The sequence below is a fragment of the Oncorhynchus mykiss genome, chromosome 23, assembly GCF_057628025.1.
Source record: "Oncorhynchus mykiss isolate SJ-2025 chromosome 23, ASM5762802v1, whole genome shotgun sequence".
NCBI lineage: Eukaryota > Metazoa > Chordata > Actinopteri > Salmoniformes > Salmonidae > Oncorhynchus > Oncorhynchus mykiss.
This window is the reverse complement of record NC_143044.1, coordinates 45,408,686-45,420,885: the sequence shown is the minus strand read 5'-3', so window position 1 is coordinate 45,420,885 and position 12,200 is coordinate 45,408,686. Positions and strand designations below refer to the sequence as shown.

Genomic DNA, 12,200 nt, shown 5'->3' with positions numbered 1-12,200 from the left:
AAAATCTGCTTTTAGTCGTAGCTGATTCATATCATGAATCACTGCTCAGGATGGATTATAAATGGACGAGCCTGACTCTTTGTTAACAGAACAGTAACGTTAATAATAGCAGTTGCCTTACACATTTTAATCTGCATGTTAATTACCAGAGCGACTGGGAGACTTATTTTAGATTGGATCCAGCAGATATGGTGTGAAAGATGAGATAGAACACTTCTCCACTCTGTTCGATCTCACCTGCCTGATAACCTCTCTGAATGGTGACTTTCATTATACCAGTCCTAAGGGGGAGGGTTAAGAGAATGTTCCGGTCATGCTTCTTTGACTGGGCTTTGTGTGCATCATCCTCCATAGAACCCAGAGACAAGCTTTCAGAGGCTGTCATAATTCAATTAGCCACTGGGATGTCATCTAGATTGATACACTGATTTATATAGAGTGGGAGGTAATGAAAAGTGTAAGGTGACGGTAATGTAATTATGTCTGACTGACTATTCAGGGCTTGGCATCTTATTTATGCTTCAATTCAGATTTTTGGTTGATGTATCACACATAGCTGTTTTAAAGATGATATTTTCATTCACTCCTGATGTCAGACTTTCTTCTGTCCAGCCAGCTTTGCCATAAAAGAGGCTTTACCTTTGTGTATCGTCATTGGGTGTTACAGTAAACCCCTGCTCTGTTGCAACGTGTGTGTGTATCCTGTCCTGCTGTCCTCCAGGTGTGTATCTGTCACCAGCGCAGCTTCAACACAGCCGCGAGGGCCACCCTCAGCTCTGGCACAGACAGGTCAGCTACCTCAGGCACCTTTTGACCTCTCACATTCTCACCACTCAGAACAGATCAACAGCAAATCATATGGGATTGTCTGGGAGGGGGGGGGGGGGGGGGCTTATATGAGATCTTGTAATCACCTCATTAAATGCATCCATAGAGTAGAAATACTGTGTTGAATACATTTTGGCTGACTAGTGCAGCTGTGATTACAATAATCACTAACAAGATCACAGTGAATATGCAGGGGAATGCATTGAATGTATAATCATATATGAAGCGACGTGCAGTGTCTGAAAATCTATAATGTGTGTCCTGCAGGGAGTGGATGGTGAGGACCCACCAGTGCCCACACACCAGCTCAGAGGTACTTTATAGCCCTGTTATATAGGAATAGCCTTCACCGCTCTTCGCATGCCAGGGGGAATATACCCCCGCAGGGATTATAATGTCCCTTTTTTGAGGCAATGAGCACAGGGTGTTAGACATCACAAATATCTTACTGCAAGGCTGGGTGATTCACACCTCCAGAGTCCAATTCCAACAGTGGGAGAGGAGAGACCGTAGTAGGGAACAATGCAGTGTCTATGCTGGCTTAACTGTTCTATGTCAGACCTGTGTCAAATACATTTTGCCAAACATTTGAGCTGCATTTGATTTAGTTTGGGCTGGAAAATGGAACAAAAGGAATAGTCCCAAAAGTTGAAACTCCAAGCTTGAAATTGCACGTAGGTAGACTATATATAAGGTATGTTATCAGTTGCATTTGTTCTACTGAGTGAAATGTCTCGGTAATGGTTGTTGGCCTGTATGTTTTTAGATGTGTCTCCCACAACACAGTCCCTGTGTGGGGACGTCGTGACGGTGCTACTGTCTTCTGTGAGAAGCTGGAGGGGGTTGACCAGTAAGAATGATTCTTTATTCAGAGTTAAGGGCTTGTAAGTAAGCATTTCACTGTAAAGTCTACACTTGTTGTATTTGGCGCATGTGGCAAATAAAGTTTGATTTTCTACTATTTTTGTTATCCTGCTGCTCAGCCACTTTACCCCTGATTGTGTACATAGAACTACCTAATCTATCACTGATATCGTTACTGATATTGTTCTTGTACAAACTCTATATTACTTTCTTTATTTTAACACTATTTCTGATATTGCTACTATACAAGTAATCATTTCGCTGTACCGTTTGCACCTTCTATAGAGACCCATCCACTTAGCTAGACGTGGCTAGGGGTTATAGCTTTTCTTTCACATGACCCATCAATTTAGACAAGTGTGTTTGGGTAAGCGTCATCTAATACTTAGAAAATCATTTATTGGACACTATTTACCTTGAATTTTTCCTTATTGTAGGTTACTACTTTTAGTCTTAATCTTTACTACACTACTCACTGTTTAGCACATGACCTCATGTGAATCCTTACAGAGATGGGTGGGGCTGGCTTAAGAGGGTGTAAACAATGCTGAATGGGTGTAGACAAAGGAGAGCTTTCCAGTAGTTACCAAAACATTCAAAGGCCACTTTCTCAAAAGTGTATCAACTTTCAAAGCAGAATTAGTTTCCCAATGTTCCAAAAATGCAGTGTATGATATACCATTTTGTAGCTCTGTGTTTCTGCTTTTATCCAATGTAAAAAACACAATTTCAAATGTTGCTACATAAGACCAAATCAAGGTGGATAGTCATAAATACACTCTTGATGATGTTTATACTAACTTACCTGAGCCAAGATGGGGGAACCTTGGCTGATCCATTTTGTTTCTGAAGTGTTTCTGTAATCCTATTCAACACAAAAGTAACAGATTACAGGTAAAACAGAAAAACGCAAAGGACTGGACTGGCCCCATGGTTCTCCTTCTGTCTGTAGAATAACATAGGACTGGACTGGCCCCATGGTTCTCCTTCTGTCTGTAGAATAACATAGGACTGGACAGCAATCTGGTTCTCAGTCGTTCTGTACAAAACAGTATTTGTTGTGGTACAGTATCAGAAACATAGGTCAGTTTGGTCGATGTTTTCTAGAAAAACAGGAAGTTCATAAAAATCCATCACCATAGGATGATATTCACATGTGGTGTGGTAGTGGATAAGGTCTCCTTGCCCTTTCCTTTATCCATGTGCAATATTGCATTAATCTCGCACCAGCATACCTGCTGTCCATTGGAATGCAGCTGCAGGAAGGAGGGCAGCTGTCTGCCAGGCAGCCCTGTGCTATCGTGTCACTAATTCCTCACAGAGAGGTGACAGGAGCCTTGCAAAGAGCAGGTTCCACCGTGGCGTGGACAACTACAGTACTCAGTAATGTACTTCACAACAACCTGGCATTTTGGTATTGCATGAAAGAAAATGTGGCTGTCAGTGATAGAGCTTGGCCTGAAATTCAAATGTGAATATGCAAATGTGCTCTGTACTAATGGGAAAACTGCTGTGCCATTATTGAATAGGCCTACCTGTCATATTCTGTGAATACAAGTTCCTAAGGGAGTCAATAATATGGCTCTGTGTAGGGCCTAAAGAATGTGCCCAGTGGGGTCAATAATATGGCTCTGTGTAGGGCCTAAAGAATGTGCCCAGTGGGGTCAATAATATGGCTCTGTGTAGGCACTAAAGAATGTGCCCAGGGGTCAATAAATATGGCTCTGTGTAGGGCCTAAAGAATGTGCCCAGGTGTCAATAAATATGGCTCTGTATAGGGCCTAAAGAATGTGCCCAGTGGGGTCAATAATATGGCTCTGTGTAGGCACTAAAGAATGTGCCCAGGGGTCAATAAATATGGCTCTTTGTAGGGCCTAAAGAATGTGCCCAGGGGTCAATAAATATGGCTCTGTGTAGGGCCTAAACAATCTGCCCAGGGGTCATGGAAAGTGCATTATATATTATTATCTCATACAACAATATTCATAAACATTATGATTGAAGCAACAGCTATTGCCCACCTGTCATTCATAAACATTATGGATTGACGCAACAGCTATTGCCCACCTGTCATTCATAAACATTATGGATTGACGCAACAACTATTGCCCACCTGTCAATTGCATTCGGGACAATAGAAGTAGGGGACAGAGTGCTTTAATAATTGCACTGATCTGGGTGCTGTCAAATTGGCCATGGCACAGAATGCTACGTTCGTTTCAGGAAGCCTGAAACACCGAATATTTGTCATCTTTAGCCTATCTTTGGACAGTTTTCGAATCTATGACAGGTGCAACATTGTCTGGTGTCTGTAGCAGCCTGTTATTATAGGCTACTCACCCCAGGCGAAGAGGCACGCATTCCGAATTGCTTTGTACTTATTTCCAGATGCGTCCATTTGTAGCTTATGTAACAGGGTTATATTGGTGATTCACCTTGCCACTTTATTGTTAAGCCAATGGGTTTTTGGTTTTAGTTTCGTCTTGCCTTCACCTACTCAACATGGCATCTTATTGGCTGGTTTGCGTAGCTTGCTTACGAGGGGGGATGTTCCAGTTAGAATCGTCCCAGTGAACAAGCACCAAACCAGCGGTAAGTTGTTGGTTGCAAATCACTGTACATCAAAAGTGATTTTTATACTCTCAAGTGATGAGAGTATTTAAATGTACAATTTATATCAAATTGTTTGTAAATGTTATTGGAACATCACACATAAGATGCAGCGGTTTTTGGAGAATATTTGTTGTGCATTTTGTTGTAGAGAATTCCCGCCAGTACTAGCTAGCAACTTACTGTGTCTGGTGGGGGGGGTCATATATTTTGTACAGTGTGTGAGTGCAGAGTTGGATGGTGAGACGTGCATTGCGTGACGTGTAATTTTGTGTCGTTCCTAACAGGTACATTGTTAAAGATATTATATTGTATATTGTAATTGTATTATTTTGGTAACTAGTCCCAGTGAACAAGCACCAAACCAGCGTGCGTGAGTGCAGAGTTGGATGGTGAGACGTGCATTGCATGACGTGCAATTTTGTGCCGTTCCTAACAGAATAAGGCTACATGACTGGTGCTACATGTTGGAGTTCCGTCGATGACTAATTGTACACAACGCAAGAAGAGTACTGTTACAGTGGTGCCGTGACCTTTCTTCTGGGTTGGATCATCCTTAGCTGGATTTCCATCTCAGAACTTCGCCGTGGTTGCTGTTGAAGAATCAGATAAGACGTTGCTGGTGCAGTTTATGGCGATATCGCATTTCGCCACAAGAGGGCGCCACTTGAACGTTTTATCGAAATTGATGATTTCTCTGGCTGAGGCTCTTCACAGATAAACGATAACTTTTGTGGTACTTGTTTAATTGCAATTCTAATGTATATCTGATATAAGTAGGGTGAGTTTTACCAGTGTACTAGATATAGGTTAGATTTTGATGTGAGATTTATAAAAAAAATATATATACACATTTTAGTGACACTGTTTTTTCAAGCATGCCCCTTGCTGACTTTTATGCCACATTACCTCTGACTGATGAACAACCATTTGATTATTGGCTCAGACTGAACAGGGCTATGGAGGTTGCTGAAGATTGTCTAAAGAGACAGGAAAAAGTGTTGAAGACCCATCTCGTGAGCTCACAGTCATGTTTATCAGACATTGCCCTAATGCTGAACTGTCGCTTACAGTGCCTTGCGAAAGTATTCGGCCCCCTTGAACTTTGCGACCTTTTGCCACATTTCAGGCTTCAAACATAAAGATATAAAACTGTATTTTTTTGTGAAGAATCAACAACAGGTGGGACACAATCATGAAGTGGAATGACATTTATTGGATATTTCAAACTTTTTTAACAAATCAAAAACTGAAAAATTGGGCGTGCAAAATTATATTCAAAAAATTATTCAGCCCCTTTACTTTCAGTGCAGCAAACTCTCTACAGAAGTTCAGTGAGGATCTCTGAAGGATCCAATGTTGACCTAAATGACTAATGATGATAAATACAATCCACCTGTGTGTAATCAAGTCTCTGTATAAATGCACCTGCACTGTGATTGTCTCAGAGGTCCGTTAAAAGCGCAGAGAGCATCATGAAGAACAAGGAACACACCAGACAGGTCCGAGATACTGTTGTGAAGAAGTTTAAAGCCGGATTTGGATACAAAAAGATTTCCCAAGCTTTAAACATCCCAAGGAGCACTGTGCAAGCGATAATATTGAAATGGAAGGAGTATCAGACCACTGCAAATCTACCAAGACCTGGCCGTCCCTCTAAACTTTCAGCTCATACAAGGAGAAGACTGATCAGAGATGCAGCCAAGAGGCCCATGATCACTCTGGATGAACTGCAGAGATTTACAGCCGAGGTGGGAGACTCTGTCCATAGGACAACAATCAGTCGTATATTGCAGAAATCTGGCCTTTATGGAAGAGTGGCAAGAAGAAAGCCATTTCTTAAAGATATCCATAAAAAGTGTTGTTTAAAGTTTGCCACAAGCCACCTGGGAGACACACCAAACATGTGGAAGAAGGTGCTCTGGTCAGATGAAACCAAAATTGAACTTTTTGGCAACAATGCAAAACGTTATGTTTGGCGTAAAAGCAACACAGCTGAACACACCATCCCCACTGTTAAACATGGTGGTGGCAGCATCATGGTTTGGGCCTGCTTTTCTTCAGCAGGGACAGGGAAGATGGTTAAAATTGATGGGAAGATGGATGGAGCCAAATACAGGACCATTCTGGAAGAAAACCTGATGGAGTCTGCAAAAGACCTGAGACTGGGACGGAGATTTGTCTTCCAACAAGACAATGATCCAAAACATAAAGCAAAATCTACAATGGAATGGTTCAAAAATCAACATATCCAGGTGTTAGAATGGCCAAGTCAAAGTCCAGACCTGAATCCAATCGAGAATCTGTGGAAAGAACTGAAAACTGCTGTTCACAAATGCTCTCCATCCAACCTCACTGCGCTCGAGCTGTTTTGCAAGGAGGAATGGGAAAAAATTTCAGTCTCTCGATGTGCAAAACTGATAGAGACATACCCCAAGCGACTTACAGCTGTAATCGCAGCAAAAGGTGGCGCTACAAAGTATTAACTTAAGGGGGCTGAATAATTTTGCACGCCCAATTTTTCAGTTTTTGATTTGTTAAAAAAGTTTGAAATATCCAATAAATGTCGTTCCACTTCATGATTGTGTCCCACTTGTTGATTCTTCACAAAAAAAATACAGTTTTATATCTTTATGTTTGCGACCTTTTGCCACATTTCAGGCTTCAAAGTTCAAGGGGGCCGAATACTTTCGCAAGGCACTGTACCTATCTCTCTGATTTGGTCCTGCCGTACATACCTACACGTACGCTACGGTCACAAGACGCAGGCCTCCTAATTGTCCCTAGAATTTCTAAGCAAACAGCTGGAGGCAGGGCTTTCTCCTATAGAGCTCCTTTTTTATGGAACGGTCTGCCTACCCATGTCAGAGACGCAAACTCGGTCTCAACCTTTTAAGTCTCTACTGAAGACTCATCTCTTCAGTGGGTCATATGATTGAGTGTAGTCTGGCCCAGGAGTGGGAAGGTGAACGGAAAGGCTCTGGAGCAACGAACCGCCCTTGCTGTCTGCCTGGCCGGTTCCCCTCTTTCCACTGGGATTCTCTGCCTCTAACCCTATTACAGGGGCTGAGTCACTGGCTTACTGGGGCTCTCTCATGCCGTCCCTGGAGGGGGTGTGTCACCTGAGTAGGTTGATTCACTGATGTGAATCAACTAACATTAGCTAGCTAACATCTTCATATAGCTAGCAGCATGGAGTCAGGACATAACAAAACTGTTGCTGAGATAATGGATGTTGAGATGTCCAAGCAGAAAAGAGGAATTGCAGAAACTCATTCATATGCTTGCAGTGTAGAAAAGCGGGGTGAATGTGATTCATACCCGAATACACCAACCAATGTGCAACTTCCAAAAAGGCTGGGAAGCGAACCATCACTGAGCCAACTACAGGACAACATCGTCCGGGAGATGGATTATGCTGTTGGTAGATGTCAACCACATTCAATTCATTGTTGTGAATACTCATGCTACCAATAACAAGTCAAGTAACTATTTTATTTAGAGATATTAAGAGGAAAATAAGTAAAATTATGTCTAAATTTCCGTCAGCCAAAGTAATGTGGGGTGGAGATTTTAATGCAGTATTACATGATAACCTTGATAGATGGCCTCCTAAGGATAGCAAGGTTAGGTGTTCTGTAAATTTGGAGACATAAGATTATGTTTACATGGAGTACCAAAGATGTATCTATACAATCCGGTATTGATTTCTGGCTGGTATCTGAAGATATGGCTGACAAAGTTGATACAGTTTCAATTGAACCATAGATTTTTAACAGACCACAAAGGGATTTCAATAAAGATAAATATGTTTGGTTTGTGAACAAAAAAATGTTAAAGGTTAAGAAGGAAGTAGAAGGAATTATTGATAAATATTGGAACCGTGTGTGTGTGTGTGTGTGTGTTATGAATACGTTTGGAAGTTATTTAAGTTATTTAATTAAGTTAATTGCTTGTGTCAAGAGAGAAAGAATATAACATCATAAAGGGAATATTGCATTATACAAAAAAAGGAACTGGAGCTATCATCACTGCAAATGCAGTTAGACTGTATCTACGAGGAAAAGGCCCAGGGAGTGTTTGTAAGATCAAGACAAATGGATGGAAGAGAGAGAGAAATACAAAATATTTCTTTAAATTTAGAAAAATGGGCAGGCGAAATGACTTCCGTATGTAAATTAATGATTAATAATACTCCCAATGAAAATCCAAAATAAATCTCTCAGCATGTTACCCAGTTTTAACAGAATCTGTATACATCAGCCCAGTCAACTTCCAATATGTATTATTTCTTAGACAATATAGAAAACGTTGCTAAGAAGATAGCAAATTATTTCTGTGATGGGTTTTCCGAAATTGAGATAAAAGATTGTATTAAAAGCCTTAAAGACAATAGATCCCCTGGAAATTATGGTTTAACAAGTGAGTTCCATAAAACGTTCAGTGATTGATTAATTCCTTTCATTCTTGCTATGTTCCAAGAATCAATAGAAAAGGGGGAGTTACCGACTTCCTTAAAAAAGCAAGGTGTAATTGTTTTGATTCCCAAACCTAATAAGGATAGTCTTTATATAGACAACTGGAGGCCCATTAGCCTGTTGAGTAATGATGGAAAGTTATTTTCCCTTGTAGTTGCTAAGAGGTTGAAACAAGGCTTACATCATATAATTGATGAAGAACAATCTAGTTGGTCGACACATTAGTAATAACACCAGGTTGATCTTAGATATGATTGACTAGAATGACCTCATCCTTGATGATAGTTTTCTAATGTTTGTTGATTTTTATAAATCTTTTGACACTGTAGAATATAAGTTTATGTTCAAAGCAATATGTTTTTTGGGGGTTGGTGACTTTTTTTTTAAAGCAGTCCAAACTTTATATAGTGGTTTTACTGGCTCTGAAATTAGCTCACGGGACATCACAAAGATTTGATATTGGGCGTGGCATCAGACAGGGCTGCCCAATTAGTTTATTTTTATTGGTTACTCAAATTATGGCTCTTCATATCAAGAAAGGGTATTTAAGGTTTTTCAGCACTTGGCAATGAATTTAAACTATGTCAACTGGCTTGATGATATCCACATATTTTTGTGACACAGGAATGAGGTTTCTAAAGCAGTTTCCTGTATTGAAGACTTTTCCTTAGTTTCAGGTTTGAAAATTACTAATAATAAGTCAGTCTTATTTTCACTCAATGACTGTGTTTTACAGGAAGTATATGGTATCCCAATTAAAGGTAAGGTTACTTATCTTGGAATTGTTATATGCAATGATGAAAAACAAAGGAGTGAATTAAACTTTCACCCCATTATTGAGAAAACAAAGGAGAAATTGAACCTCTGGTTGATGAGAGAGATTTCATTATATTATATATCGGGTTTTATTGTCCAAAGTTGAATGGTTATCCAGATCAGTTTATGTCTCGTTATCACTTGACCTACCCCTTAAAATTGTAAATGACTTAGATCAGATTCTTTATAATTTTATTTGGAGGAACAAGCCTCACTATCTACGGAAAGATCTTCTCAGTAAGTAATACCTAAGAACAAGGAGGTCTTGAGGTTTTAGATTTCAATACTCTAAATAGTACTTTTCAAATAAATTGGATTAAGTATATTAAGAAACAGAACAGTATTTGGAATCTCTTCCCTAAGTATTTATTTGATTCTGGTGGTGGTTTAGAATTTCTGCTTTGGTGGAATTGTGATGTCGATAAAATCCCAGTAAAATTGGCCAAATTCCATAAGCAGGCACTTTTAGCTTGGATGTTAGCCTATAAACATACTTCCTATGGAACAACAAAGATATGCAATTTAAAAATAAGTATGTTTTTTTCGTTACTGGTTTGAGAATAAAATGATTTTGGTTGGTCAGTTACTGAATGAGGATGGATGGACTCTCATATGGGGAATTTCTTGCTAAGTTTAGAATTCCAATAACCCCGAAATAATATGCAATTGTTTTTGATGCGATTCCAAAGGGGCTTGTAATTTATTTTAAATTACTCTGTGGCTGATGTAAGTATCATACATTTTAAATGAAAATATATTCATTGGCAATATTAACTTCCTCAAAGATAAATGTAGTAATAAACAGATTAGAAATATTGTTTGTGATACTACATTTCCCTCAGCAAGATTTTTTGGGTCAAATGTCTGGTGATATACAATGGGGGAAAGCATGGACAATTCCTAACAAATATTGTGTCGGTAACAAGGTAAAGGAAGTTTCATTTAAATGTTACATATAATTTATCTTGTGAAACGTGTTTTGCAAAGATTCAAGCTGAATATTGACTACAATTGTGGTTTGGAGAAAGAGACCATTTTTTTTATCTGTATTTATACACTGCTCAAAAAAATAAAGGGAACACTTAAACAACACAATGTAACTCCAAATCAATCACACTTCTGTGAAATCAAACTGTCCACTTAGGAAGCAACACTGATTGATAATACATTTCACATGCTGTTGTGCAAATGGAATAGACAACAGGTGGAAATTATAGGCAATTAGCAAGACACTCCCAATAAAGGAGTGGTTCTAAAGGTGGTGACCATAGACCACTTCTCAGTTCCTATGCTTCCTGGCGGATGTTTTGGTCACTTTTGAATGCTGGCGGTGCTTTCACTCTAGTGGTAGCATGAGACGGAGTCTACAACCCACACAAGTGGCTCAGGTAGTGCAGCTCATCCAGGATGGTACATCAATGCGAGCTGTGGCAAGAAGGTTTGCTTTGTCTGTCAGTGTAGTGTCCAGAGCATGGAGGCGCTACCAGGAGACAGGCCAGTACATCAGGAGACGTGGAGGAGGCCATAGGAGGGCAACAACCCAGCAGCAGGACCGCTACCTCCGCCTTTGTGCAAGGAGGAGCAGGAGGAGCACTGCCAGAGCCCTGCAAAATGACCTCCAGCAGGCCACAAATGTGCATGTGTCTGCTCAAACGGTCAGAAACAGACTCCATGAGGGTGGTATGAGGGCCCGACGTCCACAGGTGGGGGTTGTGCTTTACAGCCCAACACCGTGCAGGACGTTTGGCATTTGCCAGAGAACACCAAGATTGGCAAATTCGCCACTGGCGCCCTGTGCTCTTCACAGATGAAAGCAGGTTCACACTAAGCACATGTGACAGACGTGACAGAGTCTGGAGACACTGTGGAGAAAGTTCTGCTGCCTGCAACATCCTCCAGCATGACCGGTTTGGCGGTGGGTCAGTCATGGTGTGGGGTGGCATTTCTTTGGGGGGCCGCACAGCCCTCCGTGTGCTCGCCAGAGGTAGCATGACTGTCATTAGGTACCGAGATGAGATCCTCAGATCCCTTGTGAGACCATATCCTGGTGTGGTTGGCCCTGGGTTCCTCCTAATGCAAGACAATGCTAGACCTCATGTGGCTGGAGTGTGTCAGCAGTTCCTGAAAGAGGAAGGCATTGATGCTATGGACTGGCCCGCCCGTTCCCCAGACCTGAATCTGGGACATCATGTCTCGCTCCATCCACCAACACCACGTTGCACCACAGACTGTCCAGGAGTTGGCTGATGCTTTAGTCCACGTCTGGGAGGAGATCCCTCAGGAGACCATCCGCCACCTCATCAGGAGCATGCCCAGGCATTGTAGGGAGGTCATACAGGCACGTGAAGGCCACTCACTACTGAGCCTCATTTTGACTTGTTTTAAGGACAATACATCAAAGTTGGATCAGCCTGTAGTGTGGTTTTCCACTTTAATTTTGAGTGTGACTCCAAATCCAGACCTCCATGGGTTGATAAATTAGATTTCCATTGATAATTGTTATGTGATTTTGTTGTCAGCACATTCAACTATGTAAAGAAAAAAGTATTTCATAAGAATATTTCATTCATTCAGATCTAGGATGTGTTATTTTAGTGTTCCCTT

At 40.8% G+C, this 12,200-nt stretch overlaps 1 long non-coding RNA gene across 1 annotated transcript in view; it reads left to right on the top strand.

The window, feature by feature from the left end:
• LOC149972614 (uncharacterized) overlaps positions 1-12,200 on the top strand; it is a 337,364-nt gene that overhangs the window by 194,411 nt on the left and 130,753 nt on the right. The gene's annotated exons all lie outside the window — the stretch shown is intronic.